The following is a 25,139-nucleotide window of genomic DNA, read 5'->3' as shown; positions in this document are numbered from 1 at the left end:
GTGCGGAGGGTACGAGAGCTTGCACAGGACTGGGGTGCTGGCATGGGTAAGAGAGGCCAGACCAGGAGCAGGAAGAGATTCTGGTTGTCATCAGAGGCCCCCCGAGGAAAGGCTCCCACATGGGGTCATTCTCTGTGGCTGTATGTCACTGTGCCTCTGGTCAGTCTCTCCTGGACTGACCATCTAGTCCACCCTAAATTATTCTTTCATGTCCCTGCCAGGCCAGGCTACCTCACTACACTACCCAAGGCCTGGGCCTCCTGGGGTCCTTCTGCCTTTTCTTCAGGGAACTCCTCAGCCCATCTCCCCTGTAGCCACCAGACAACAGCACAGAGCTATCCCTCCGCTTTAAACACATGCCCAGGTGGGTGTCACTCCCCATGCTAAGGGTTGCCTTTCAGAGCTTTCACAGATCAAGGCCACTATTAGCCCAAATCTAGGATGCCCTCCTCAGGCACCCACGGCATCCTGTACCTCAGGCAGGCACACTGACACTGTGGCAAATGGAGGCACCCACTCCCCCGGGTCCAACCTGACAGTCACTTGCCAATTGTCCAAAGTTGCTACAAGACTGTGGGCAGACTCTGGAGCCAGCCTTGACCTCTTTGTGACACTTTGGATACTTAAAGCCCTCAAAGGTCTCTCTGGGAGGAACAGCACCCAAGCAAGACACAGACATTGCTTGTTAGAAATGGGAAGGGTTAATAGCTCCCGGCCCCTCCCAGTTTGCAGAGCTGGGACATCAAAATGGGGAACACCAACTCCCTGTGTTGTTATCCACTACACCCTGGGACCAATACATGCCTTCGAGGCAGGGGCCTGGAGTCAGAGAAAAGAACTGGGTCCTTAGCTAAGAAGGGCCCTGCTGGGCACAGGGCTTTGGGCTCTCTGGAGGGATGATCCTTCCTAGAGCCCACCTGTCCTTTATTCAGGCAAAGAGCTGGTGTGAGGGCCCATGGACCGCCATGGAGCTTCCCTCCACCGTCACACACAGACACAATCACCAGCCTCAGGGGAAGGGGTGCCAAGGATTACGATCCCACACACAAGAGGGATGGCATTACAGGAGCTGTGAAGATCCTCTCAAGCCGTTGGTGGGCTTCCTCCGAAGGACTCAGCTGGATCTCTGGGGCCACTCCTACCTGAAGGTTAAACCACTATTAGTCCTGGCCCCTGGGACACTGAAGACACCAAATGCCAAGCTCCCAACCCTGGAAGTTACTGGGCCCAGGGAAGAAGTGGAGAAGGGTCAGGGAGACAAGCCAAGCACCAGTTTGCATGTGTTGGAACTATGTGATGACAAAAAAAGAAAAAAGGTACGTGTGAGAGCTGGGGTGATATCCTGCTACTCTCCTAACCAGCATGAGCTCCAAGTGGATCTGTTATCCCCTCTGCCCCAGGCCCAGTGACAAGAGACAGAATTCCATGTCAAGATGTGTTTTAGCCCCCAACTCCATCCTAATGAGAGCAGAAGGGTCAGAGAACCTGAGGGGGAGGGCAGTGGCCTAGGACAGGCATATGACACTCCCTGGCTACCCATAGGTCCCTGAGGGACTGAAGTTTAGCTCCTGCTCTGGCCATCAGGCTTGAAAGTACCCTGTCACTCCCTCCCTGTGGGCTAGGAATGTCCTGTCCTGACAGAGGAGGGTGGGAAGAGCAGCAGCTGGTGTTCCTCTATACTCCATAGTGCCCAGAAAGAATGGGAAGGGTAGCTTCTAGGAACACTGGCTCCCAAGAGGAAGCAGCTGGTGAAGGCCTCAAGGTGCCTTGGACTGTGCCTTTGCCATCCTTCTTACCCACCTCCTGCAAAAGCTCAGAGAAGCAGGGGTGAAATTTGGCATCACCCCTGCCCCCACATCCTATGGGACCTCCATATGAGGAAGCTTGAAAAGAGCTGTCCCAGACTCATGGACCAGCCAGAAGGCATCGCCTTTCTAGGAGGAGGGCCAGACTACTAGTCTTTGGCCCTGCTGTTACCATTAAGTCTCCTGGACTTTCTGAGGAGATGGTGTAACCCAGACACAAAGCGGTCACTGTGTCCATCTGCTACCTAGGCACAAGGCTTCCCAAGAGTCCTGTTGCTAGAGGGGGTGTACAAGTCACACCCAAAGAAGGCAGTGGTGACATTCAGAACTGCCATTGTCATCGCTGTCGACCTTACTAGCTATGGGCACCTGGTGCCAGGAAGCAGGCTTGGCACCAAACTGCATCATTTCTAATCTCCACAGCAACTATTCAAAGCAAACACTTGTCTGTCATTCAAAAATCCAGTCATGTATGATTATAGCTTGTTGCTTGTTATGATTCCCGCCTGACACTGTAAAACATAAACCTTCCCAATACTTCAAAGAAGGGACTGTGGATCCGCACAATCCCCACGTGACAGACACTCAGAGATGGGCCTTGCTGAGGTGTCCCGGGGCTACGGCAGGAGATGTGAGCCTTGCCCACCTTGCCTGGAGAAAACAGTTTCCGTTCAGCAAGGATCTGGTTGCCTCAAGCCGGCACTGTGCAGCAGGGGACCAGGCCCGGACTCTCACGGCAAGGCCTGTGGCATGCTGGTTAGCAGTTCCCCTCCCAGCCACCAGGTCACAGCCCAGGCCGCTGCGGGTTCTAGCACCAGGTTAAAGGAAAGTTGTGCAGCCCCTGCCACGGGAGGGGCACATGGCCCTGGGCCAGCCACGATCATGCGGGGTTCCCTCAGGGGAGGGTACCGGGCCCTTGAGCAAGCATGGTGAGGAGAACGGGAGGTTAGTGGCACGCTTGGGTACCTCCTGCTGCACACCACGTGCTGGAGACTTGGTCTGCTGCTCTCTAGTGAGGCCCGACTTCGAGCCAGTGGAGTCTGAGTCCGCCAACTCTCGTGCCGGAGTTGGGGAGCTCTGCTTCTCTGGGCTCTCAGGCTTGGCTGGGGCTCCCGGTTTCCCTAAAGAGCCTGGCACCTGGTTGGAGGACTTCTCCCCTTTACCAGGAGACTGCTTGTTGCGGGGTTTCTGGTCCTTTCCTCGCCCTCGAGACATCAGGCTGCGCAGGCCCACCGACAGCTCATCCTTGGCCGCCTCTTTCTTTGCTTCAGGCTTTGATGGAGCAGGAGGAGGAGGCGGTGGCGGTGGTGGCTTGGGACTAGAGGCCACCTTTTCTCCCTTCTTGCCTCGAGCTTGGTGTTCCGGGGACTTGGCCCCTCGGCCCGGGGGCTCCTTTGCGCTTCCAGGCTCCTCACCGGGCAACACCTTGCTGACCACCTTCCTCACTGCGTTTGCCACCCGCTTTCGGGACAGGCCCTGGGCCTCCTCACTTGGGCCTTCGGCTGAGGCAGCCCCCAGGCCATTCACGGTGGGTGGGTGTGCGGGGCTCTTGGCTCTCTGGGAAGTCTCTGAGGGTACTGGGCTGGTGGCGGCTTGAGGACTTCTAGGTGGACCACTGCCGTCCTTGGAGCTTCCTTCTAGCTATAGTCACACAAATATTATAGGTAAACATGCGCACCCATCCCACACCCCCGTCCACCCACGCATGGGATGTACGTGGGGACAGCCTCAAGGCCCTGGGACCGACTTCCGTTCACCTACACTCACACCAGGGAAGTTCTCTCTCTGCCTTCTGGAGAGAGCTAAGGAATCGAGGAGTTCAGCTTCACTTTCCCACAACGCGCCCTGCTGCCCATCCCCAGCAGGTAGGGAGGGAACTAGAGATGCTAGGACACAGGGACCCAAGGCCCACGGACCCCCTAGATTCACTGGCTTTGTGTCAAGCTAGCAACCAAGGCCCAATCCAACCAGACCCCACGTGCTCCCAGCTGACGCGGCAGAACAGGACCGTGGAGGAGAAGGCAAACCGGCAGTCCCCGCCACCAGCCCCAGGCCCAACTCCGGGGCCTCCTGCCTCTGTCATCCCCGTCCCTTCATCACCCCGTTCTCTAGGCAGTCAGATCCAGAGCCTATGCATCCTGAAGTAAGCAACGGGCAGAGTTTTCTTCCTGGTGCCAAGGCGTGCCAAGCCTCCTCCTTCACGGCCTCCTCCTAGTCCCTCTGGTCTACAGCCACTGCCCCTCTCTCGAGAGCTGCAGAGACCCAGTGCTGGTCCAGGAAGCTCACACCCCAGCCTGCTGTCTGCCAGTTTCTTTATAGTTTCCTTCCTCTCAGGGGTTTGGAAACGTCCTGCTTCTCAGAGGGTGTGTGGGGGATGATGGGAAGAAGGGGAGGCGGCTAGGACCCACAGAGAGCGGGAGACTCAACAGGACAATGCTGCACACTCTGGAGAGCAGGTTCCGGGCTCGGCCAGCCTTCTAGCTTCTGGACACCCAGGAGGATGCTGGCACACTCCACCCAGGCCCCTCTCCCATACTGCTGGGAACCATCTCGGGTCACTAAAGACCACCACTGGGAGGGCCATGTTGGCTAAGGGCAGGGCACAGCTTCCTGCAGAACCAACCACACTGCCTAGGAAAACAAGGTCAACTCAGGGGTTTCTTGTTGACCAGGATGTGTCCTGCTACTAACTGAGCTGTGTCTGGGTTGCACAATCCTCTTAATCACGACTGTGGCTCTGCTGTGCACCTCCATGAAGGTCTGGCTGTCACACCTGTTGGCATGTGACAGATCTGAGAGCTGCTGTCTCTGGTCGTCACAGGGAGAGTGTGAGCCAGCGCCTCAACACAGATAGCTGAGTGGAGGGCCGTAGTTCAGGCCTCTGCTCCAGGGAGGCTGTGACCGCGGGGGTGGGGGTGGGGGACGAGAAATGATTCTTCTTTGGCCTTCCGAGACCAGAAGCACTCAATGATGTGCCAGGGCACTGCAGAGCTGGCCTCGGCCCTGACTGCCAGGTTCCCCTCCCCCTCCTGGCTTTCATCCCATCTCCCCCTACCCGAAAATGATGACATAATAGTAATTGCTAGCACTTTTGCAGTGTTTCTGCTGCCAGACACTGCATTAAGCACTTTACACGTCATTTTGGAAGGAAAAAAAGAAAAGACGGAAGGAAGGAAGGAAGGAAGGAAGGAAGGAAGGAAGGAAGGGAGGGAGGGAGGGAGGGAGGAAGGAAGGGAAGAAAGAAAGAGTGCTGGGCATGGTGGTGCATGCCTCTAATCCCAGCACTCGGGAGGCAGAGGTAGGAGGATTGCCATGAGTTCAAGGCCACCCTGAGACTCCATAGTGAATTCCAGGTCAGCCTGGGCTAGAGTGAGACCCTACCTCGAAAAACCAAAACAAACAAACAAACAAAAAAAAAACCCCATAAAAACAAAGAAAGAAAGGGAAAAATCTAGGCTTCTCGGGGTTTCTTTCTCCATGTATCTCAGAACACATCCCTTTGAAACTGCAGGCTGATCTTGCAGGACTGGGAGGAGTCCACAGAAAACCACATGCTCGGCTAATCAAATCGACCAAGGAAGTAGGCGGCTGGGAGGGATACGAAGCATGGGTCTGTTTTGTGCTCTGTCACCCGTCTCTGCACTAACTGCAGCCTCTCCTATGACACGCCCCTGGACCCAACTGCTCAGGAGCCAGCACTCCTTTTGCCTGACAAGGGTCCAGCTCTATACAGGGATCCCTGTGTGCTAGGGGCTGGGGGCAGTGGGAGGCTGCCGCCAGCCCCCAGGTTACGCACAAAGCAGCTGACAGGGTCTTGGAAGGGGCAGCGGCAGCTGCGCTGAATCCCTCTGGGCCCTTGTCTTGTGCCACCCAGCGCAAACTGAAGAGTCCCAACAGCTGAGCTCTCACTTGGAGTTCTCATCTGGTTATTCCTCCTGGCATCTGAGAGTTTGCCTATCTAAGCACCTCCCATCACAGAGGGCAGAAAACCAGAATTGAAGGTAGGTAAGTACTAAGGGAGCTGAGGGGAGGTTAGAAGGCGGGCCCCAAGGAATCTTGGCTGTCCCATCCTCTTCACAACCCCAGGCTGGCACTACATACACTGTATGTCCCACTCTCTTACCGGCATTTCCTCTAGTCATGCTACACAGGAAGGGGCACAGCCAACCCACCTAGGGGATATCTCTCTCTCTCCCTCCCTCTCTTTCTCTCTCTCTCTCACACACACATACACACACATCTTAGAGAAACACTTACAGTCCCTTCCTCCTTGCCAGGAGGGCCAGGTTTTGGCATTGTTTTGTCCTCCTCTTTAACCTGAGGGAGCAGATAGAGAAGTCATGGGCAGATCAGGGTGGGCTGGGAAACCTAGTACTAAACTCCAGGAAGAAAGGATTCAAGTGGTCTCTCTCTCCCTGAGAGGCAGCTGGGACTAGGGACCTAGACACAACATCTCCTTTCCTGAGATCAAAACTCTCCACTGGACAGTGTTTTAAAAATAGCCTCTGAGGCTGGGTGTGGTGGTACATGCCTTTAATCCCAGCAGAGGTAGGAGGATTGCCATGAGTTCAAGGCCACTTTGAGATTACACAGTGAATTCCAGGTCAGCCTGGGCTAGAGCGAGACCCTACCTTGAAAAACAAACAAGCAAAAAAAATAGTCTCTGAGCACTTGAAAGCCCAGGATGCTGGGACTGAGTGACTTTACCCACTGGAGCTGTGGAAAGAAGTCTATCTACAAGTGATATCATGGCTTTCAGGTGCACGTGGACAGTGCATGTGGACAGGACAGACAGATCCAGGTAATTCAACTTATTCAAAATGAATCATTCCAAGTTTGGACAAGAAGTGATTTGAAAGAGGGTATGATTCTAACATGGGACCTGCTGGGCCCACAGAATTCAGTTTAGAGTGAAAAGGTGACCCCCACCAGGCTCTGGCTTGCTTCTAGATCCTGTGGGATTTCCGTCAGGTCAGAGCCCAGGGCTCTCCTTGCCAGGCTGCTGAGCTCTGGCCGGAGGCAGAAGTGAGGCAGAGACAAGGATTCAGAAGGCTAGATATTTTCCAACCTCAGGGTCAAAAAAGTTGCCGACCATGCCACTGAGGAAGGGAACCCCAAGGTTAGGGCAGGATGTGGGTTAAGGAAAGATGTCTGATCTGGGATAGAGCTGGGAGCTGATGGCCTGAGTCAGAAGGGAGATGCAGAGTCGGGGAAGAGCAGACACTGTTAACTGACCAGAAGAATGAATGATGAGGTGGAAGCTCCAAGGGCTGGGCATGGACTCCAAGGAGCTGAACCCCAAGTTTGGGAGAGCCTTCTGCCCTAGCACCTCACAACAGCTTTCCTTCCGAAAGCCCAGGCAGGCCTGGGGGGGGTGGTGGTGGTTCATGGCCTCTCTTTCCCCTGGCCCCCTGTTTCCAACCCCACTGCATCCCCAGCATGCCTCTCTTCCCTTGCATAGTGGGGACAGAAGCCAGAAGAAGCCTTAATTCCTAATGGAAAAGACCCACAGAAACATACAGAATCGATTATCCACTAGGGAAGGGGGGAGGCCTCTCCATTTTTAACTAAGGTCTGTCCATGGTCAGTTTTGAGCTCCAGTTAACAGTGCCTGGGATACTGGCCAGCATGATGGCCACTGCAGTTTTAAAGCCGTATCTTGTCAATAGAGCAATATTCCATGAGCACACGATGCAGTTAGCTCACCTTGGCATGGGCAGAGGGAAGACAGCATGCTGTCATCATGGAGAATACCACTTTATAAATGGGTTGATGCAGAGAAGGGGAAGGGAGGGGTTGAGGAAGCAAAGTGGCTAGGTCTCCACTTACTGACCCCCCAGCAAAGGCCATCACCCCTCCCCCAGGGATCACACCATGCATTAGACCCCTCCCACACACAGGTTACAGAACAGCAAGTGTTCGCAAACCACAAAGACACGCTTGTTAGTGTGCACAGGGTGGTCAGCTAGGCTCAGGCACAGCCAGATTCCGAGCTCACTCCATGCCCTTTACCAGCTCCAAATCTGTGTTTCTTCCAGTGGCTTGTGTTTGGAACCCCCAAATGTCTGCTCAAGGCAAGGCATTGGGAACACTGGCTGCCCCCCTAAAGTGTCTGAGACACTGGGCTGAGCTCTGAGCTCAGCTCTGGATTTAGCCTCAGGCTGACTCATTGCCCCCCAACCCCCACCCCAAAGGCTTTGGCTATTGTAGGTCACTGCCCAGCCAGGGACGGCGCACACACACAAAGGCATGCCTAGGTCTGCTGGAGTCGGTTACTGTTTGGACTCAAGTGCCAACTGGCCCGACGCCCCCGTCCTGAACTCCTTTCTTCTCACCTACCTTAGCCCCCAGACTCAGACTGAGTTCCAAAGGGTTCAGAACCAAGCAAATGACCCCATGGGGGAATCTGAGCTGTGGGCATGGAAGGGAGTGGAGGGGTTAACTTGGAGGGGTACCAGTGGACAAAAGGCAGCTCATCTTACCAGAGGTGGAGCTCAGGCAATAGCGTGACTTAATGCAAGAACCCATCAAGACGGAAGGCGGCTTACCTGTCCCTGGCCCTGCAGCCCCAAATGCAGACACATGCCCCTGGCCACCTCTAACACCCAAAGCCCCCTCTCTCACATGCTGGTCCATTACCCACAGACACACCATGCCAAGCGCATAAGAAGGAACAAGATTTTAAAATCCAACTTTCCTTTTGCTCCCAGAAGGCGAACCGTGATGAAAAGGCCATGGTGCTGGAGGCAGCCTATACCCTGGGTCAGAGAAGAAATGAGGGGCAGGGGCTCTCAGGGGCTCGAAGTCTTCCTAAAGGACAGGACCTGCTGGGACAAATGTTGTGGGCAATAAGAGGAAAGGATAGATGGAATGGAGAAGGAAGGGTTACAAAGCTCAGAAGGCCACAGGAGGAGTAGGAAATAAACTGTTGGAGGAAAAGCGAGGAAAAAGGTGTGTGTGGAACAGAGAACTTCCCACATCTAGAAGCTGTGTCCTCAGATAAGTCACTATACCTCTCTGGAGAATGGATGAACTAGTCTAGATAATGGATAAAGTGCCTTCCTTCTAGGTCCAGCCTCCACGGAGTCAAAGGGGTGGAGAGCCACTCAAGCCCTTATTTCCCTAGGAGTGGGACTAAGGAAGCTGCTTTAGGACCCCAGAACCTCTGTCTTCTACCTGCAAGCCACAGTTACCTGCCGAGGACAAGAACAATGGCAAAGCTTTCCCATCTGTTGGCCCTCCTGGGTCAGTATCAGAATCTGCCCTTTCCCAGGGACCACCTTCATACATAAAGAAAAACAACACATGAGTTTCATAAAATTTAAGACCTGATTTGTTCTTACAACTGCTGGTGAGGAATGAATAGCATTTGCATCAGTGTCTCGCTTTGTTTTGCAGTGCTAGGCATGGAGCCCAGGGCCTCATACCTGCCAGGCATAAGAAGGAACAAGATTTTCTACCTGGGAGCAACACCCCAACCCTCAATTAATTATTTTTAATTGGCTTTGTTGACTTCTTTCTTAATGGGTTAGACTCTTTAGATTTGTTTAATTAACTCATGTGCTCTTTGATCTCTGGTCCAAGTTTGCCTACTTGTCCAGGGAGGTCTCCTCTGACCCAGAAGGACACTACTTACCTCTAACCTGTTCTTTGGACCAGCCTGCTCCTTGGGAGCATTGCTCCGAACCCACATGTGGGGTTCTCCCCAAGGAAATGTTCCCTGTGCCTTAAGGAAGACCCTTCTGGATAATTGCCCTCTCCTCATTACCACTGTATCTTAAGGAAGCTTTGCTTAGGATCAAAACCAAGCCATCAGGCAGAGGTAGGAGGATTGCTGTGAGTTTGAAGCCACCTTGAGACTACATAGTGAATTCTAAATCAGCCTGGGCTAGAGACAGAGAGACCCTACCTCAAAAACAAAACAAAACAAAACAAAAACATGATGTCCCCACCCCCAACAATCATGTGTAAATTAATAAATACATTAAGAAAAATAATAGTCACTCCAGAGCAAGAGTGTCCAGAGCCAAAGCGTCTTGTCCCTGGCCTGTTCTCTTTCTAGAAATTTCAACCATTCCCAACAACATTAATTGTTGAATGTGGAATGCCTACAATGAGATGAACCCAGTACAAGGTTTGTTCATTTGTCCTTAAATATTTTCATTTATTTATGTGTGTGTGAAAGAGAGGCAGAGACAGAGAGAGAGAAAAAAAAATGGGTGTGTCAAGGCCTCTTGATACTGCAAGTGAACTCTAGGCACATGCACCACTTTGTGCATCTGGCTTTATGTGGGTGCTGGGGAATTGAACCCAGGCCATCAGGCTTTGCAAGCAAGCACCTTTAACTGCTGAGCCATTTCTCCAGCTCTTGCTTGTATTTGTTGAGTCAAAGTCTCACTCTAGCTCAGGCTGTCCTGGAACTCACTACATAGCTCTAGGCTGGCCTCAAAGAACTCAGGTGATCCTTCTACCTCAACCCGAGATTAAAGGTGAGCACCACACACCCAGCTTACTTGTGTTTTTTTTTTTTTTTTTTTTTGTAAATTATTTTCATTTATTTATGAGAGAGAGAGAGAATGGGTGTGCCAGGGTCTTTGGCCACTGCAAATGAACTCCAGACACATGCACCACCTTGTGCATCTGGCTTATGTGGGTCCTAGGGAATTGAACCTGAGTCCTTTGGCTTTGCAGGCAAGTGCCTTAACTACTAAACCAACTCTTTAGCCCTTACTTGTGGTTTTGTATTTTATTTACTTACTTAAAAAAGACATATATATATGTATATATGTAGAGAGAGGGAGAGAGAATGGGCACACTAGGGCCTTCAGCCATTGTAAATGAACTCCAGACGCATGCCCCCACCTAGTGCATCTGGCATATTAGTAGTTTTTTTTTTTTTTTTGACATAGGGTCTCACTCTAGCCCAGGCTGACCTGGAATTCACTATGTAGTCTCAGGGTGGCCTCGAACTCACGGCAATCCTCCTACCTCTGCCTCCTAAGTGCTGGGATTAAAGGCATGCGCCACCACGCTTGGCTTATTGGTAGCTTTTAAAACACATTTTTCTTAATGTTTCATTATTTATTTGAGAGAGAGAGAGAAAATGGGCATGCCAGGGCCTCTCACCACTATAAATGAACTCCAGATGCATGCACTACCTTGTGCAGTTGGCTGACATGGATACTGGGGAATCAAACCTGGCTCCTTGGACTTCATTGGCAAGTACCTTAACCACTGAGCAATCTTTCCAGGCCTAAAATTATTTTTATTTGTTTATTTGCATAAAGAAAGAGAGAAGAGAGACAGACAGAGAGAATGGGCATGCCAGGGCCTCTAGCCACTACATATGAACTCCAAATACATGCAGCACTTTGTGCATCTGGCTTTAGATGGGTACTGGGGAATTGAACCCAGGTTGTTAGGCTTTGCAGGTAGGCACCTTAACCACTGAGCAATCTCTGTAGCATTTATTTGTTTTTTGAGACAAGGTCTCACTATGAAGCCCAGGCTGGTCATATACTTGTGATCTCCTTGCCTCAGCCTCCCAAGAGCTAATATTCCAGGCATGTGCCCCATGCCCAACTTGCGGGAAGAGGTCCTTTGAGAAAAACACCTATTGCCCTATTTATTAGAAACAGGTGCAACTGCACATGAGCAACTCTTCAGATCAGGCCTGTTGACATTCTCCATAGATGGAAAGGGGCAGGAAAAGAGAGACCCTCATCTGAGATCTCAGGAGAATCTAGGACAGCTGTGTGCATGAGGCCTCTGGCCTGGTGAGGGGGGGGGGAGGAGGACAGAGTGTACAGAAGGTGAAAGGTCAAGGGATGAGAGCACCACCTAGCCAGTCATGGAGAGGCTGTTATCCATGTTGGGTTGGGGCCTTCAATGTGGCTGCTTGGAGGTCTCCACACTCCTGTAAGTACCCCTCACCCAGCTCTGTCACAGGGCCCAAGAAACTCTTTGGTTCACCAGAGTAAACTTTTAGTTTGTTGGGGGTGCCCTGGCTGGGAATGAACACTCGTTGGCTTCTCCCCAGTAAAGAGTTCACCCAACATCAGCTAACCCGGATTTTCTAATGTTAATCTTGCAAAAAGCTTATGACATGGGAGTTATTATTTCCATATTGCTGGTGAGGAAAAGGAACTCTGAATGAGTTTATGTCACAAAGATAATATGTGGTGACACTTGGACTGTGGTGGTAGTGTTTTTTTTTTTTTTTTTTTTGTGAGGTAGGGTCTCACTCTAGTGCAGGCTGACCTGAAATTCACTATGGAGTCTCAGGATGGCATTGAACTCGTGGTGATACTCCTACCTCTGCCTCCTGAATGCTGGGATTAAAGGCATGTGCCACCATGCCCATCTATTTTTTTAAAACATATTTTATTTATGTATTTATCTGAGGGAAAGAGAGAAAGAGGTAGGGAGAATGGGCATGCCAGGGCCTCTAGCCACTGTAAATGAACTCCAGATGCATGTGCCCCCTTGTATATCTGGCTTATGTGGGTCCTAAGGAATCAAACCAGGGTCCTTTGGCTTTGCAGGCAAATGCTTTAACCACTAAGCCATCTTCTCCAGCCCCAAATTGTGTCTATATTTTTTTTAAGCCAGGGCCTCATGTAGCCCAGGTTAGCTTCAAATTCTATATATCTTGAGGATGACTTAAACTCCTGATCCTCCTGCCTTCACCTCCCAAGTGGGACTTGGATTTAAACCCAATTCCTTGGGCTGGAGGGATGGCTTATCAGTTAAGACCTTTGTCTGCAAAGTCAAAGGACCCAGGTTCGATTCCCCAGGACCCACATAGGCCAGCTGCACAAGGTGGCGCATGCATCTAGAGTTTGTTTTCAGTGGCTGGAGTCCTGGTGCACTTATTCTCTCTCTCTCTGTCCCTCGCTTTCTCTCTATCAAATAAATAAAATATTTGAACCCATTTCCAGGTATATAAGGCAGGCACCTGAGGGACTTAAGTCATCCTGAGGAGCCAAGTCTAGTAGATATACTTCCTTATCCCTGCAGTCCAGGAGATCTGGCTCAAGCCAAAGCAAGGGACAATGAAGCTCATTAGTGTCCAGCTTTTCCAAATCGAGTTTCTTGATGTGAAAAGGAAGATCTCATCATGACCCTGCCACTGTTTAAGGCCCTGGCCACCTTCTCCTTCATGACACTTTCTCTTTCCTTAGGAGAAAGAAAGAAAAGCCAAGTCACCGAAGAGTTGACTCTGAGGCAGGCCCTGGGCTAGGCACTTCATTCATCTCTCCTGAGCAGGAAAGAGAGGAGAGGTACTGAGAGCCTCCCCCCCACTCCCCCCCCTCCCACTCGTAAGGAGCAGAGGTGGGATTCACAGCCAGGACGGATCTTGGTGATCATGTCATTCTGGATGGTGATTTCCTCTTGGGCAAGAACTCTATCTTACCCATAATATTGCTGGCACTTAACAAGTGTTTGTCTGGTAGTTCTGGAATGGGTGGGGGTGGCGTTCTTGGCCCAAACCTCATTACCATCTGGTTTCTTCACCTGGTGTCAACTACACAGCCTAAGGCTTTCCGTCCTGATCCCCAGAGATGTGGCACAAAAGACATGTAATCTCTAAACTCAGCAACAACAAGCAGATAGTGAATTCTGTGCTGTGGGATTAAGAAGAGTACAGGAATGCTCTAAAATTGTTTCCTATTGTTCTTTATGGAGCAATTATAGCCACAAAATGCATCATCCTTTGGCTCAGTCAGCCCTTCAGGAATGTATGTCAAATAAACTGGCTTCAAGAAATAAGGAGAGGGGGCTGGAGCGATGGCTCCACAGTTAAAGCAGTTGCCTGCAAAGCCTAATATCCTGGGTCCAGTTCCCCAGCACCCACATAGAGGCAGATGCACCTGGAGTTTGCAATGGCTAGAGGCCCTGGTGTGGCCATATTCACTCATTCATTCAGTCATTCTCTCTCTCTGATTGCAAAATAAATAAATAATTTCATTAAAAAAAAAAAAAGAAACAAGGAGAAAGAAGAAAACCCACAAACTCATGCAATTTTTGTTTTCAAGGTAGAGTCTCCAGGCCAGGCTGACCTGGAATTCACTATGTAGTCTCAGGCTGGCCCCGAGTCCCTCCCACTCCTACTTCTGCCTCCCAGGTGCTGAGAGTAAAGGTGTGTGCCACCATGCCCAGCTCCATGCAAACATTTTTACAGATGCCCTACACATAAGTTTCACACTGAGAACAACAGGCTAAGATCAAGAACAGTTAAGTATAAAATGGCTTCAGCTCAACACATGGCTACGCTGTCAATTAAACTGACAAACATGCGGACAATGAAACCATATGGAAAACTCCACATCAAATGACATCATTCAAAAAACTAGAACCTAAATAGCATGCAAATGGAGACCATAATAATCTTGTAAATTATGTGAATTAGATACAACAGGGACGCTTGGTATTTATTTTATGTATTTGTTACTTACCGCTTGTTTTTATTGTGAAGCTAGCTAAGTAGTCAATAAAAAAGAAAATGCAAAAGACGTAATAGCGAGAAGCATTTGTTCTCAAGGAGGGGAAATCCAAGACGTGCTGAGGGACCATCTACCCTCAGCCTAAAAGCGACTGTCCAGGAGCAGGGCCGGGCTGAGTTTTATCCCCTGCAGTGCCAACACTCACTATTCTAGAACCCTTAGCTTACCATCCTCTGTGGGAAGCGGAGGAGAGGGAAGAAAACATGAAGTTCCTGGAGAATAATCCTGCCCACAGGGCTGCCCCTCAGTCCAGGACTGCCCAGTCTAAACAGATGCACTAAAGCCCACATATCCAAACCGACATCTGCACACTGAGAGCCCATACAAGAGAAAGGGAGCCAAGATAGCACCCGTGGCCAAGGTAACTTCCCAGCCTGTCCCCTGTGCCAATGCTGGCAATGCTCCTGCTTTCTCATTCTAAGGAGAAAGAGGCATGGCCACCTCTCTTCTCTTTCCATCTTCATTCTAAGACACAGAAGACCACTCTCAGGAGAGCTTCTCCCTACCAATCACAACCCAGCACCAACTTCTCTAAGGAACAGAGGAACGGGGAAGGAGGAGGAGAAGGAAAGAAATCATAGCAATAACTTCTGTTTGTAAACCCAGGGCCTCAGACGTGCTGGGCAAGTACTCTACCACTGAGCTACACAGCCAGCCTCAACAATTGATCTTTCTTTTTTTGGGGGGGAGGGGCTCGAGGTAGGATCTCACTTTAACCCAGGCTGACCTGGAATTCACTATGTCGTCTCAGGGTGGCCTCGAACTCACAGCGATCCTTCCTACCTCTGCCTCCCAAATGCTGGGATTAAAGGCGTGCGCCACCATGCCCGGCGTTTAACAGTTCATCTTTATTGAACACTTATTATGTGTCAGGCTCTGTGTTGAGGCCCTATACAATCATTCGATGCTCATGACATCCTTGCTTTGCAAGTGAGCAAAAGGAAGTTCAGGAGGTCAGGTGACTAGCCCAAGGCCCCATGACAACAAAGGGTAGATGGAGGAGTCACACGCAGCAGAACTCCCACTGGAAGAGAATGGGATCTTCACCCTGCCCCTCACCCCTTCGCTTACCTACACCATGGGCCTTCCACACATCAGCAACTAAAGCAACAGTGTGGGTGGAAAACAGACAACCTGACTCTCCACTTGTGACCTGGATACTTTTCACAGAGCTGCTTGAAAGGAAGGGGAGCTGTGTGTGTGTAGGGGGAGCGGGGGTGAAGATCACACTGCCAGCTAGAAGGGACGGGGGGAGGGGTAGAGTGTGGGGGGGGGAGACAAGCAGGGCCACCCTAGCCTTTGAGTCCAGCCTACAGACACAACCCTCCCCTGGGACAGGGCGGAATGGAAAGTAACAGAGCAAAAGTAGCAGGAGGGCCCTCAGCCACTGCCCACCAGCCTGGAGGAAGCAGGTGTACTAGAATGGCTTCCTGTTACCAGTGCAGTTGCAGGAGCGCCTGGGTTTCCTCCCTCCCACAGCCGGGCCTGCTGGAGGCCTCTCTTCCCCAGGGACGTTCAATGCCCCTCGCGGCACAGCAGAGTGCCATCTGCCTGGCCAGCATCGCGCGTGGCCCTGTATGTGTAACAGAGAGCGTGCTGGTGGCCTGGGGGGTGCCGGGTAGGCGGGAGGCTAGACCAGGAAGCACCCAGCTCACAGAGGGAAAAGCTCTCTCTAGACTCACCCCGCTGTGCCCACATACACTGGTGCCAGTTTGGGTGCTGGGGTAGGGCAGTCTTTGGGCACAGAGAGATGGATACAAATGCTATTGGGTACATCTCGGGCTCTCGATACACCTCCGCACTGGGCCAGCCCACATTGTGCCAACTGCTGACTCAATTGAAAACCCTACCCTTGGTGGCTGTGGGGCGTAGAAGGAAGAACAGGATGGCCTGGGAGGCAGCCATGTCTCTCCTCACTTGCTTTTTTAAGGAACTTACTTCTCTGAGGCTGGGGTAATCTCTGCTAAAAGGGAGACTTTCAGACAGCCAGGGCATCCCTGAGATGCCGTGTGTCCCCTTCCAAGACTCCTAGGCATGAGAAAGGAGGTGGCCATACTGGGTGTCCTGGTGGGGACAGTAAGAAGGGGAAATTCCTGACAACTCCAAGGACCTCTTTCCCGTCTAGTCTGGAAGAGGGGAAGGAGGTCCACACTAGCAACCCCAAGTAGGAATAAGCTCTCTGAGGAGGTATCTGGGGGTGCGGGGGTTCCTGGACTTTGGAAGAAACGAAGGCCTCCATGGCAACAATGGCTTGTGGGAAAGGTGTGTCACAGCCTATGGGGTGGCAGAGGCAGTCCCAGGAAACTGAGGTTTCGAAGACAGTTCCCCAGCACAGCTCCCCAGGCCATGAGTCAGACCCAGCATGTACCTCACCCCTGACGGGTTTTGAGGTCCTACCAAGAAGCTATGAGAGGAGCCCCAAGGCAGCCCCACCCCTTCCTCCCACCTACTTCTGCCACATCTGGGGAAATAAAAAGATGCCTTGCCTATCCTAAATGAGGAAATAGCACGAGGAGCCCTGGACATTTCCGGGGTTGGGGGTCAGAGGGACACTTACCCGCATGGCCTGGCCTGGAGTAGCCTAGAGCAAGGATCTCCTCTCACTGCTGCTCCGTTAGCGGCTCAAAATAGCACAGGCTGCAGCCCCGCCCCTGGTCCCCTCCCTCTGCCCAGGCCCCTCCTGCCGCAGCTGCCCAGCCTTGGCAGAGCATCGGAGACAGCAGAGGCTGGACGACTGTGGGTACCAGGTATGCCTGCAGCCAGAAAGGCAATGGGGCCTGGGTGGAGGGGAGAGGAGGCTCTTAAAGTAAGGGCACGGGGCTGAGAAGCAGGCAGTGTCGGGAGTGGTTAAGAGGCAGGTGACAGGGAGGGTGATACTTTCCTTCTGACACACACCCAGGCTCCAGGACAGCTGAGCTGATACAGCCCCTAAAAATAGCGGAGGAATTTGAGACCTGGAGCCCCCGGCCCCACAGGCCAAGATTGAGACAGGCACATGCGCGCGCACGCTCACACACACACACACACACACTGGCATGCATGAACTCAATCACAGCAGTGTTCTTGAGAACACTCAAATCATAGGCCTACCCCCGCCATCTAATTACTGTGCAGAGATACGAAGACCACATCCAGCACAGTGCCCGCGGCCCATGCACACGTGCCCAGACAGCAGTTTCACAGCCTCCCTGTAAGGTCCAGCAGGGGCAGAACCCACATAGTCAGGGCGAGGCCCCTGCCACTGCCTTGTTATCATAGACACACGCGGGGGTGCGGAGACAGGTAGAGAACTAATGGCTCTCCCTCTGTCTATATCCCCCTCCCTCACACATCAGCTGCACAGGCTCCAGGAAGGGCGCGGTGGGGTGGGTGGGCCTTTTCCCTACAGACAGAGGAAACTAGGGTTGTCTAGCCAATGAGCAAGGGCTGGTGTTCCCTCATGAGAACTCCTGGCCGGGCTCTAGTTAGCATCAGGAGATGTGGGAAGAGGCTGGGAAGGAGCCAAAACACAGGTTCTGCAAGTGTCTGCAGAAAAAAGGAAGTAGTGATTGTTTCCTGCGTCCCTGTTGGGGACGGGGGAGGGGCGGGATGGAAAGGGGGGTGGGGGGAGATGACTGACCAACCCAGGCTTGTCACCCAGGGCCAGTTCTAAGAGCCAGTCGTCCTATAGTGCTTTCTCCAGGCACTGATAGATAGGTAAGTATTGCCCAAGGGCACAAACCCAGCTCTCCTGCCTGCCATCACCTCCTCATGCTACAATGCACAGCAGGATGCTATGCTTTCCAGAGAGAGGCACACACAGTGCCACAGTTTCTGCATCTCAAAGGCCTTCTTAGAACAATGCTGCTCAATAAAAGCCCCTGGAAGACTAAGATGACTAAATGGTCTGGGAGAAAGGCCTGGCACTGGGATTTTTGTTTTGTTTTCACTTTATTTTATTTATTTATTTGCAAGGAGAGAGAGAGAGAGAGACAGACAGAGAGAAAGAACAGGCATGCCAGGGCCTCCAACTACTACAGTCAAACTCCAGACACATGTGCCATTTTGTGCATCGGGGTTTATGTGAGTGCTAGGGAAATCACACCAGGGTTGATAGACTTTTCAGGCAAGCGCCTTAAGTGCTGAGCCATCTCTTCAGCCACGCATGTTAGATGGAGGCAAAAAGTGGCCCAAGAGCCAGGCGTGGTGGCGCACACCTTTAATCCTCGCACTCTGGAGGCAGAGGTAGGAGGATCACTGTGAGTTCAAGGCCACCCTGAAACCTATAGGGAATTTCAGGTCAGCCTGGGCTAGAGTGAGACCCTACCTTGAAAAACCAAAATAAATAAATAAATAAATAATAAAATAATAATAATAAAATAATAAATAAATTCCAGGGCTGGAGAGATGGCTTAGTGGTTAAGGTGTTTACCTACAAAGCCAAAGGACCTCGGTTCGATTCTCCAGACCCATGTAAGCCAGATGCACAAAGTGGCACATGTGTCTGGAGTTTGTTTGCAGTGGCTGGAGGCCCTGGTGCAACCATTCTCTCTCTCTCGCTCGCTCTCTGCCTCTTTCTTGCTTTCTCAAATAAGTAAATAAATAAATAAAATTTTAAATAAATGAATAAATTCCATTACTATGTATAATCACAAAAGCACCAAGTTTTGGGCTGGAGACTTGACTTAGCGCTTAAGATGCATGCCTACAAAGCCTAAGGACCCAGACTCGATTCTTCAGGTCCCATGTAAGCCAGATGCACATGGTGGTGCATGCGTCTGGAATTTGTTTGCAGTGGCTAGAGGCCCTGGCACATGCCCATTCTCTCTCTTTGTGTGTCTCTAATACATAAATAAATAAAAATTAAAACATCTAAAAAGTAGCAAGCTTTATATGCTCTCAAGTAAAACACCATCTGAACTCATCTCCAAGATCTCCATGTACTCAATACATTTCCACACCATCTTGCACTGAAGGTACACTGTCCCCACTGTGATGACCTCCAGCTTCCCAGTCTGACTAAGGAGCTTAGCTTCTGCTCCACCAATGCCACAGGCTCTCTCAGAATCACCAGCCCCCTCTTAGGTACCATGACAGGCCAAAGCCTTGATGCACTTGTGTGAGGAAGGCCAGATACCATGTAAGCTGCATGTCTGTCTTTTGGTTCTTTTGTTCCCTACTATGTCAGGCTGTCAGCTGTCACTCTCCTGACAGTGTGCCTGTCTCTAGCAGTGACACATTTTTCCAATAAACTATTTCTGCCAAAGGCTACAAGGGCAGACAGGCAGGCCTGAGAGAGAGGAGTGTACAAAGCAGGGTAAGTGGATGTCGAGGAACCTGCAGGTTCTGCGGTGAGCAAAAGGACTAGGTTTTCACATAAGGCCTTAGTGTCCTCTATCATGGGTACCTGAGAGCTTCTTAGGCAGTGCTCTGCAAGAAGACTTCTGGGTGATGAAGGTTTCACTTCATCTGAAATCTTATTCTGAGGTACTAGTAAGCCTGTGCCCATCTGGCATGTCTTTGCTGTTCGAGTGACTAATTCCCGTCAGTTCCTGGAGATGTCTGGTTCTAAAGCAGCTCCATTCCCCCTAGAAAAACAGGGCAGGCTCTTCTGCCAAGGGGGAAACCTGAGGCTCCGGCGGGGTGCTCACCTTCGCACCCAGCCACAGCCAGTCCCTCTGTGTGTGATGCGCTGTTTCTGCATGGTCCACATCTTCAGTGAGCCTAAGGACAGCTCACTGTGGGTACTCCACAGCCAGCCAGGCCACCCCCAGATCACTCTACCCACCTCCACGGCAGCTATGATCTGGAATCTCCCCAGTCCTCTGTACCTGGCCTTCACTTGTCTAGTTCTCTTACTCTGTGGTGGGCCTCACTCCCGGTCATTCTCTCTTGCCGCCTTGGCTAGGTCTCCCATCTCCCCATTCTCTGCCTGCAAGGCCACCACAGCCTTTGCCCTACCGCCCTCTCCACCTTGCCCAGCCCCCTCCATTCCTGGATGCCTGTCTCCAAACCTGCTTTCCTTAGGGTTCCCTTCCACAATAACAAGGACAACCTAGAGGGGTGGCACGAAAAGCAGAGACCCAAAAATCAAAAAAAAGCAGAGACCCAGCAACTTTACACACCCAGGGCTGGAGCTAAATCCCACCTTAATCTCTTGCTTGCTATCGGAACTAAGGCAAAATTACTTCTTAAAGTCTCAACTTTTTTAAAAAAAAATTTTGTTTATTTTTATTTATTTATTTGAGAGAGACAGAGAGAGAGAGAGAGAGAAAGAATGGGCACGCCAGCCACTGCAAACAAACTCCAGACATGTGCGCCCACCTGTGCATCTGGCTAACATGGGTCCTGGGAAATCGAGCCTCAAACCGAGTCCTTAGGCTTCACAGGCAAGTGCTTAACCACTAAGCCATCTCTCCAGCCCCAAAGTCTCAACTTTTAAAAAATTTTTGTCTTAAAATCGTATGACACCTAGAGATATAGCTCATTTACTAGAGTTCTTGCCCAGCATGCACAAAGCCCTGGGTGTGATTCCCAGCATTGCATAAAATTTGAGTGTGGTAGCACATGCCTATAATTGCAGCATTCGGGAGGTGGAGGCAACAGGATCAGAAGTTCAAGGTCATCCTCAACAACATAATGAATTCAAGACAAGCCTGGGCTACATAAGACCATATCTCAATCACACAAACAATATAATATGCCTGCTTTATAGTGTTGTTGAGAATCGAAGACAGAACATGTAAGCTTAAGGTTGATAAACTGTAAGTAGGGACAATGTGATTAATACCACTGAATCACCATTTAAAACACGGTATTCACTGTCTGTTTCTAAGCACATTCCATTCAATGTGGTTCTCTATTACATGCAGTGGAACCACACCTAATGTAGTATTCGATTCTACAGTGAGCATGTAATACAGAATTGAGTATAGTCAAAAACTCCTAGGCTAGAGAGATGGCTCCATGGTTAAGGCATTTGCCTGCAAAGTCTGATGACCTGGGTTCAATTCATCAGTGCCCATGTAAAGCCAGATGCATAGAGTGGCACATACATCTGGAGTTTGTTTGCAGTGGCTGAAGGCCCTGGCACATCTTTTCTTTCTCTCTCTATTGTTGCAAATAAATAAATAAATAATATATTTTTTAAAGCCAGGTGTGGTGGCGCATGCCTTTAATTCCAACACTTGGGAGGTAGAGGTAGGAGGATCACCATGAATTCACAGGCCATCCTGAGACTACACAGTGAATTCCAAGTCAGGCTGGACTAGAGCAAGACCCCACCTCAAAAAAAAAAAAAAAGCCAGATGCACCAGGTGGTATACATGCATCTGGAGTTCATTTGCGGTGGCTGGAAGCCCTGGTATGCCTATTCTCTCTCTCTCTCTCTCAGCCTCTTTCCCTCTCTCAAATAAATATTTAAATAAAATATTAAAAACATTTTATTTATTTATTTGACAGAGGAAGAGAGGGAGAGAGAGAGAGAATGGGCACACTCCAGCACATGTGCCCCCTTGTGCATCTGGCTAATGTGGGTCCTGGGAAGTTGAACCTGGGTCCCTTGGCTTTGCAGACAAATGCCTTAACTGGTAAGTAATCCCTCCAGCCCCAAAATAATTTTTTTTAAACTCCTGCTTGGTGTGGTGGTGGTGGTGCATGCCTTTAATCCAGCACTTGGGAGGCAGAAGTAGGAGGATCCTGTAAGTTCAAGGCCACCCTGAGACTACATAGTGAATTCCAGGTCTGCCTGGGCTAGAGAAAAAAAAAAAAAAAAAACTCTTGAAAAATCTGCTTAGAAAGTATAGTACACATGGTTTTGTATGTGTAGCAATACCCCTGTATTCAATTTGTTCTCCATGGTTTCAGTTATCTGAGGTCAACTACAGTGCAAAAATACTAAATAAAAAATTCCAGCCGGGCATGGTGGTGCAGGCTTTTATTCCCAGCACTTGTGGGGCAAAGGTAGGAGGATCGACTGCGGTGAGTTCGAAGCCACCCTGAGACTACACAGTGAATTACAGATCAACCTGAGCTACAGTGAGACCCTACTTAAAAAAAAAAAAAAAAAAAATTGAAGAAGAAACTTCCAGACATGATTGGTTAATTTTAAAATGAATGCCATTCTGAGTAGCATGATGAAATCTCTCATTATCCAACTCTGTTCCATCCAACATGGAATCCATGCCACATATGCTACCTGCCATTGCATAGCTGTCTTGGTGCTGAGGCCAACGACTGACAGAATCACAAGTAACCCTTATTCCACTTAAGAATGGTCCCAGGAAGCACTTATCTTAATGTTCATATCCATATATTGATGCTACTTTCACTTTTGGCTAGAAAACCTTCTCTTTTCAGATGGCAGTGACCTTGGGATGACTCAGAAGGCACCGCAGTGCTGAGAAGTGACAGAGGAGTGCTCAGCATTGAAACATCTCTATCACACTTTCCAAGGCTCAGGGTCAATTGTGGAAGAGGTGGTGGGAAGAATGTAGGAGCCAAAGGAAGAGTAGGACTCCTTACAATACAATCTTCCAGTCACAAAATGGCCTGGAAGCTGGGTGTGGTGGCGCACGCCTTTAATCCCAGCACTTGGGAGGCAAAGTTAGGAGGATCACCATGAGTTTGAGGCCACCCTGAGACTACATAGTGAATCCAGGTCAGCCTGGACCAGAGTGAGACCCTACCTCGAAAAAAAAAAAAAAAAAAAAAAAAAAAAGGCCTGGGTATTCATGACCTTGTAGTGCCTGACACTACCTACACAAGAACCTCATAAGATGATGACAGCAAAATAGAAGAGAGACTGATTGAGTTGGGGAGGGGATATGATGGACAGTGGAGTTGCAAAGGGAAAAGTGGTGGAGGAGGGAATTACCATGGTTTATTGTCTATAGTTATGGAAGTTTGTCAATTAAAAAAAAAAAGCAGGGCATGCATTGTAGCACATGACTTTAATCCCAGCACTCAGGAGGCAGAGGTAGGAGGATCACTGTGAGTTCAAGGCCACCCTGAGACTAAATACTGAATTCCAGGTCATACTGGGCTACAGTGAGACACTACCTCGAAAAACCAAAATAAAAATAAAACATAAGAATGGCCCCAGGGACGGGGATGTAGCTCAGTGGTTGAGCACTTGCCTCACATGCTAAAACCTCAGGCTCAATCACCAGCACTGCTAATTTAAGTAATCAATTAATTAATACCCCTAAAGCAGCTTGCAACTCAGATATGCTAAAGAAGCCACAAAGGTGAAGGCATAGTAAGACTTTTTTTTTTTTTTGGTTTTTCAAGGTAGGGTCTCACTCTGGTCCAGGCTGACCTGAAACTCACTATGGAGTCTCAGGGTTGCCTTGAACTCACAGTGATCCTCCTACCTCTGCTTTCCGAGTGCTGGGATTAAAGGCGCGCATTACCACGCCAGGCTTGTAAGATGTTTTTAAAATTGTTTTATTTATTTATTTGCAAGGAGAGAGACAAAATGGGCACTCCAGGGCCTCTAGCTATTACAAACAAACTTCAAGTACATGTGCCACTTTGTGCATCTGGCTTTATGTGGGTGCTGGGGAACTGAACCAGGGCTGTTGGTACTTTGCAAGCAAGTGCCTGAGCCACTGAGCCATCTCTCCAACCCTGCAGCAAGACATTTTGAGGTAGACAGACAGTAGGCAGGCAAAGAAAAATCACATTTTGGGCTGGAAAGATGGCTCAGCATTTATGGCACTTGGCTAACAGCCTAAGGACCTTGGTTTGATTCCCCAACACCCATGTGCAGTCAGATGCACAGAGTGGTGCATGCATCTGGGTTGTTTCTACAAGCTCTAGCATGTCCATTCTCTCTCTATATATCCGCCCTTTCTCTTTCAAATAGATAAGTAAATGAATAAATAAAATTTAAGGGCTGAAGAGATGGTTTAGTGGTTAAGCGCTTGCCTGTGAAGCCTAAGGACCCCGGTTCTAGGCTCAATTCCCCAGGACCCACATTAGCCAAATGCACAAGGGGGCGTGTGCATCTGGAGTTCGTTTGCAGGGGCTGGAGGCCCTGGCGTGCCCACTCTCTCTGTCTGTCACCCTCAAATAAATAAATAAAAATAAACAAAAAAATTTAAAAAATATATTTTTACAGCTGGGCAGCACTTAGGAAGCAGAGGTAGGAAGGTCACCGTGAACTCAAGGCCACCCTGAGACTCCATAGTGAATTCCAGGTCAGCCTGGGTTAGAGTGAGACCTTACTTCAAAAAAAAAAAGTTTTTAGAAAGAAAAATCACGTTTTATAACTTTTGTTATAGCAATCCTTTATATTTTATTTATTTACTTACTTAAAGGAGAGACTCAGTGGTAGATTAAAAGGAGAGGGAAATGAGCACACCAGGGTTTCCAGCCACTGCAAATTCCAGATGCATGCACGACCTTGTGCATCTGTCTTATGTGGGTCCTGGGAAATCGAACCTAGGTCCTTTGGCTTTACAGGCAAGTGCCTCAACAGCTAAGCCCTTTTTTTGTTTGTTTGTTTTTTGAGGTAGGGTCTCTCCCTAGCCCAGGCTGAGCTGGAATCTCTGTAGTCTCAGGGTGACCTCAAACTCACAGCGATCCTCCTGCCTCTGCCTATTGAGTGCTGGGATTAAAAGCGTGTGCCACCTCGCCCAGCTGTAATTTACCTTTTTAGTGTGTAGGAATGTGTGTGTGCATACATGTGGAAGCCAAAGGTCATCACTGGGTGTCTTCTTCAATCACTCTCTGTCTTATTTTTTAATAGACTTATTTATTTATATATTTAAGAAAGAGGGCTGGAGAGATGGCTTAGCGGTTAAGCGCTTGCCTGTGAAGCCTAAGGACCCCGGTTCGAGGCTCG

The 25,139-nt window shown here is 50.0% G+C and overlaps 1 protein-coding gene across 6 annotated transcripts in view; it reads right to left on the bottom strand.

Moving 5' to 3' along the window:
• Nucleotides 1–25,139, bottom strand: part of Myo18a (myosin XVIIIA) — a 104,479-nt gene that overhangs the window by 55,032 nt on the left and 24,308 nt on the right. The window lies entirely within an intron of this gene.

Source organism: Jaculus jaculus, chromosome 9 (genome assembly GCF_020740685.1).
Source record: "Jaculus jaculus isolate mJacJac1 chromosome 9, mJacJac1.mat.Y.cur, whole genome shotgun sequence".
In the NCBI taxonomy this organism is placed as follows: domain Eukaryota; kingdom Metazoa; phylum Chordata; class Mammalia; order Rodentia; family Dipodidae; genus Jaculus; species Jaculus jaculus.
Note: the sequence above shows the minus strand (reverse complement) of the source record. Positions and strands in the feature narration are given on the sequence as shown.